At 32.8% G+C, this 6,756-nt stretch overlaps 1 pseudogene; it reads left to right on the top strand.

Annotated features, from left to right (window-relative positions):
• The first annotated feature begins 5,580 nt into the window (after positions 1-5,580).
• Positions 5,581-6,496, top strand: LOC102971800 (annotated as a pseudogene).
• The last annotated feature ends 260 nt before the right edge of the window (positions 6,497-6,756 follow it).

The raw sequence follows: 6,756 nt of genomic DNA, 5'->3' as shown, positions 1-6,756 counted from the left end.
GGCAAACCCTGCAATTTCTTACTGAAAAGTTTGTCATTATGGGCAGACCAAGCCAAGAAGCATGAGAGCAGATGGTGAAATGCCAAGTATAAATAAATTCGTGTCTCTCTCTAGTATCCTAAGCCTAAGGACTTGGATATGGACCAACACATACTACTGTGGACCCACTGAGGAGCAAAAATTATTCAGCAATCATCACAGTAAGGAATGGAATCCTGGAGAGTAATAGCAACACTTCAGCCATCTCCATTACAAATCCTTCATGGTTTCTAGAAGGCCATTTGGAAGGCAGGGAACCTGCCAACGCACTTATGTAAAGTTAGCTCCAACTTCTGAAGATGCCTCAGGAAGAGCCATTCAGAGTATTCCTTTTTTACTTTCTGTTCTTTTGGAATTTCCTACTCATCTGTCCCTGCAGGTTATTTTGAGTATTAAATAAGACAGTTAAATAAGATTACTTTGAAAGATGGAGCCTTCTATTTAAAAATTATTTAGTTATACTACTTTTATTATCACAAGTTCTTAATTAAATTCCAATTTTTCTTTGAGGAAATGTCCCTAGAAATAATGAAGTTGGTTAGAGTGGCAATATTTGCAGAAACATGGGCTCTTTCCTTCAAAGAAATAGTGGTGTATATAGATAAAACTTCCAAACATTTTCTAGTATATAATAAAACTTAAAATTTAATATTTCACAGGCAAATTAATTATCTTTTAAATTGATTATATTTGGAAAAGGATAACTGTATTATGTGAAATAACTAAGACCCCTGATTCATTGGATTCTATGATAGAGAAATATACAAGAATCAATCAATTTAAGAGTGAACATAGTAAAATAAGCCTACAAGATTCAATAGAGTAAACAATGATTATATAATGATGTTCACCTCATGGAAATGAGGCTTATCAATGCAAATTAAATAACTTAAAAATAATTTTCCAAATTGGACCAATAATACAATACCTAAATTGAGAGTAACTATGTAAATGGGAGAATAATAACTTATCCAGTTAGTTTTATTTAAGAAGACAGATACCCCAGGGTTAGAGATTTCCCACTAACAATTAGTTTAGTGATTTTTAACCACTTAATCAACAAATGATCCATCTTTACTATTTATTGTGTCCTGTGCTTGAGGCATTGATGTGATAACATAAGGGTTGATGTCAAATATGTTTTCAAACATTTGCATATATGTGAGTACATACATAAAGAAACTATATTGTTTTTTGATATTATAGAAAATATGAGAGGTGCCTGGGTGGCTCAGTCGGTTAAACATCTGACTTTGGCTCAGGTCATGATCCACGGTTCTTGGGTTCGAGCCCCACATCAGCTCTGTGCTGACAGCTTGGAGCCTGGAGCCTGCTTCTGATTCTGTGTCCCCCTCTCTCTCTGTCTGCTCACACTCTGTCTCTCTCTCTCAAAAATAAATAAATGTAAGAAAAGAAATTCAAATATATTTAAAGAAAGAAAATATGAAAGAAACATTATCAGTAAAATTAAATTAAGATGTTTTCTTTCATTTTGTATAATCTATTACAATTCTTCCTAATTCATTATTTACAATCTTAAATTAGATACTAATTCTAAAGGCTTATTTTGGGATACTATAACAATATTATTTTTCTCTTACCAAACACAAAGCCAAATCTTCTGATAATGAAAATTTTATAAAGTTCTATGAATTATTGTGTGGGAATTGTGCTGAATTGCACTGGTCCCTACTCAACCCATTGTACAGTGGCACACTCATGTAACAACTACTTATTAAATGCCTATCATGTAATAGGCACTGTGCTGAGCATACACAAAGTTAAAACACTGCTCTCAAGAAACTTTCACAATGGTTGAGGGATAATTAGTTTAATAAAGTAGCATGAAATATACAAAATTAAGCATTGGCATTATGAGGTATATAAGCAAGGCAATTAATCATCCATGGTAGCTCAATCTACTGTTTCATTATTTAAGTAGTATTGTGATCCATCAGTATGTGTGTGTGTATATCTAACAAATATAAAAATAATTTTAAGTTAAGAGTTGTTGGCAGAAATACTTTTGACTTTAATATGGAAATGATTGTTTCAATCAGTGGTATTTATCCTTGACATATTTTTATTGACATTAAACTTCCTTATTTGAATTGATTATTTATTTTGCACAAGATTTGACGTACTTACCTTAGGAGATGCTAAGGAACTATTATTGAATAGTCTCAACCCACTTAAAAAATACAAAATAAGTATTACTGAGTTTCTTTTTATTTTTTTAGATTTTTAAAAAATATTTATTTATTTTTGAGAGAGAGAGAGCGTGCAATCAGGGAGGGACAGAGAGAGAGGGAGACACAGAATCTAAAGCAGGCTCCAGGCTCTGAGCTGTCAGCACAGAACCTGATGCGGGGCTCGAACTCACAATCCATTAGGTCATGACCTGAGCTGAAGTCGGACACTTAACCGACTAAGCCACTCAGGCGCCCCAGTATTGTTGAGTTTCTTACTAGTCATTTTTCTAAAATATTTTCATTTCTGAGAAGATAGATTTCTATCAAAATATACTATTTGAAATGTTTTTGACTGAAACAATCTTTAGTTCAATTGAATGAATACAGGTATATGCCATATAATACAGTCAAAATATGTTCCAAGTTCCTTTAAATTCATAAGATTGGGAAAAGTGATATATAACAATTTTTTTCCCCAATTTACAAAACAAAAATAATTAGGGAAATATTTTAATTGGTGGTGCACTTTTTCATATGCTTTCCTAGAATAAAAACGAGGATTCTGTACTTTCTTTTGATGATTTAGACATTTAATCATACATTCTTGTGTATGTGAGTGTGTGTGACATACATATATATCACATTTTTTTGTGTGTACTTACTGCTCGATATGTGTATGTGTGTGTGTAAGACAAATTATTAATAAATTATTATACTTCTATCTTACTGAAATGTTAAAATCTTTCTCACTAGTATATTAAAATATGCACATTTTCTTATTTAATTATTTGATCAGCCAAGTTAAATGCCGGACTTAAGTTAGATACAGTACAAAGATGAATGGGAAGCAATCTAGGTCTTCCTTTATCCTCTCGTTCATAATAGTAAATCAGGGCATTAGACTGTAATGGTTTTGCAGAGGCTAAAGCATTAACTGCCTGAGTGTTTTGGGGAAAGCGTCATTGATAATTATCTAACTCAGTTCTTAAAATTTGACATATTTTAAATGTACCAAAAATGCATTTAAACTTCACACGTTTGCCAGGATCGCCTCAGATCTTTTGCTTTAAAGAAACAGAATTTAACAATAGCTCTTGAAGCCCGCTTGGCAGCTCTGATTCCCTTTCCCTCCTTTCCTCCCCAGAGATAACTACACCAAGGTTATGTGCAATATTTCCACACAGGCTTTAATACTTTAGCTATATACCTATCCACAAACAATATACTTTGAAATATTTATCAGTTCTCTCATATATAGCACATCTCCTTCTGCAATATGCTTTTCATTCAACATTTTTATATACATTCACATCAATACATGCAGACTATTCATTCATCTTAATTGTTGAATTGAAATATGCTACATATCATATTTTCTTTATCTACTTGCCTAGTGATAACATTTCAAGTACCACACCACTGTAAATAGTGGTTCAGTGAACATTCCTTTGCATGTCTCATTAGATGCATATTCAAGCTTTTTACTAAAACATATATTTAGAAGTGGCATGGCTGGTTCCTGTGACATGTGCACCATCAGCTATTCCAGATATTGCCAACTTGCTTTCCAATTTTAGATCGCACTCAGCATAGCCCACATACTTGATATTCATGAAACTTTTGATTACAGGCAATCTGGTAGATTTGGAGTAAAATGGCAGTGTTTTAACTTGCATTTCCTCAATAGTAACGTGGTTGAGCAAATGTTCTTCTGTTTATTGCCAGTCAGGTTTCCTTCTCTGTAAATGATCTGTTCATATGTTTTCAATTATTTATTTTTTTCTGTTATGTTTTTCTATCTACAATTCAAATGCTAATCTATGATGACATATATACATATACATGATCATACATACATATCTTTTTTACACTTTGATTATGGTTTTCTTAGCCATATCAAAGCTTATATATTTTGTATTGTTATCAAATGTATCCAGTTTTTAAAGTTTTCCGAATTTCTATGATTTTAAAACATTTTTTTCTTATCCCACTAGCATAAAGATGTTTTCTTCTAAATTTGTGTTTGTTTTTTTTTACATTTAACCTTTAACCAGAATATATGCATTTATATATTAAGTATGTAAGTAAGTGTGTGTGTGTGTGTGTGTGTGTGTGTGTGTGTGTATGAATACCGAGATGCAAGGATCCTTCATGTGTTTTTGTTTTTCCTCCAACTGGATGGCCAGTTGTCAAAGAATAGTTTCAAAAATAATTCTTACACTCACCTACTTGTTTGAAGTGCTCATTTTATTACATGTCAGATTCCATATGTGCATCCATCTGATTTGAAAACATTAATGCTATTCCTTCTATCTACATTTCTTTTTCTATTCCATTGCAAACACCACTCTATTTTAATTATTATGGATATTAAATATTGGTTTTCCTTTCCTCTTTTTTCCTGAGAGAATATTTTGATTCTCCTAAGATATTTTCCTTGTAAAGAATTTTCCTTATAAATTTCAGCATCATCTTGATGTTTTTATTGGCAATGATTTGTTGAAAATGGATTGAGAAGCAATTGACTCTTTACAATGTTAGGTCTTAATATCCACTAATATTGCATCTTTTTATTTATTGGGTTTTTATATCCTTCAATGAAGTTTAATTTTCATATAGAAGCCTTACATATATATTGTTATAGTTATTCTTAGGTACATATGATTAATGAGACATGTTTATCTCTTAGTTATTACTAATGAGTCATGGCAGGTTTTAAGGAATAATATTGTTTGCTATAGTTTTCTCTTATTCTGTTCTGTTTTATATTTTTTAATTTAATTTAATTATTATTATTATTTGCATTTTGTTTCCTCCTTTCCAAATCGTATATAGTCTACAAAATGGTATCCACTAGGGTCTCCATGTCAATATAGAATAGCAACTGTGATGACTGACTTCTTCCTATTCATAATTTTGAAAAATGAACATCAAATTTTAACTTTTTTAGTTTCTTTATCCCTGTGCTATGTGGTAGAAAGTCTTTTCAGACTGTGATATTGAACAACCCTAGGGCTCTCTTTATTTATTTCCTTTTCTCAAGGACCACTATCTTGCACTGTCTTGTTTAATGCTTGAAAACTATTGTTTCAAATATTGTTTGCTTTCTAGTTTCTAGGATGGATGGGCCAATGTTTTTGTGTTACTTCAACATGGCTTGAAGCAGATATCCAATTTTCAATCCTTAAAATAGTTTATTTGTATTTCTTGCTTTCTTGGGTTGACTAGATCTTTCACTTCAGTGTTAAATAGGATCACTTGTTTAGGGGTATCCTAGTCACATTCCTCATCTTAAAGGAAGATGTTAATGTTCAAAATGGATGATGTTTGCTCTTTCCCATCCTGCAAGATGGTGGGTGAAAAAGCTGAGAAGCAGGATACTAAGGAGAAGAAGCCTGAAGCCAAAAGGGCTGATGCTGGTGGCGAGGTTAAGAAGGATAATTTCAAGGCTAAAGTGCCAAAGGGGAAGCCCCACTACAGCCAAAACCCTGTCCTACTCAGAGGAATTGATAGTCCTGATCAGATATATATTCCAGAAAGGCCAAGTATAAGAGGAAGTATTCAGCAGCTAAATCCAGGGCTCAGAAGAAAAAGGAGAAGGCTCTTAGTTCTGTCACAAAACCAGTTGGTGGTGACAAGAATGGTGGTACTTGAGTGGTTAAACTTTGTAAAATGCCTAGGTATTATCCTACTGAAGACATGCCTTGAAAGCTGTTGAGCCGCTGGGAAAAAAAACAAAAAACAAACAAACAAACAAACAAACAAACAAACAAACAAAAAAACAACCTTTCAGGCAGCCTGTGAGAAAAGCGTGAGCTAGTGTCATTTCTGGAACCATTTTGATCATCCTCACTGGGCACCACAGAAGCAAGAGGGTGGTTTTCCTTAAGCAACTGACCAGTGGCTTGCTAATTATGACTAGACATCTGGCCCTCCATTGAAAATGATATCAGCAAAGTGAAAATCCCCAAACATCTCATTGATGCTTACTTAAAGAAGAAGAAGCTGTGTAAACCCAGACACCAGGAATATGAGATCTTCAACACAGAGGAAGAGAAGTATGAGATTACAAGAAGCACATGGTTGACCAGAAAGCTGTGGACTCTCAAATTCGGCCAAGAATCAAAGCTGTTTGTCAGCTTCAGGGCCACCTTCACTCTGTTTTTTCTCACAAATGGAGTTTATCCTCCAAATTGGTGTTCCAAATTTTTACAAAGAACCCAATTAAATCACTGATCCATTTAAAAGGAAGAAGAAATGGATGATGTTTGCAGGAGATTTATGGTAGATGCCTTTTATGAAGTTGAGGTGTACCATTTTATTATAATTTGATAAAAGTTTTATAAAAAGTTGTTTATAATGACTTTTAAATTTGATCAAAGGTATTTTTGGCAATTAAAAATTTCTATTTTAACCAAGGTAATAAATTAAATAACATGAATTTTCTAATTTTGAAAAATAAACATCCCTAACCCTGAAATAAATTTGTATACTTGAAATAATGTGCAGTGAGAAATTATCTGTT

The sequence above is a fragment of the Panthera tigris genome, chromosome B4, assembly GCF_018350195.1.
Source record: "Panthera tigris isolate Pti1 chromosome B4, P.tigris_Pti1_mat1.1, whole genome shotgun sequence".
NCBI classification, from domain to species: Eukaryota; Metazoa; Chordata; class Mammalia; order Carnivora; family Felidae; genus Panthera; species Panthera tigris.
This window is presented reverse-complemented; position numbering and strand designations above follow the sequence as displayed.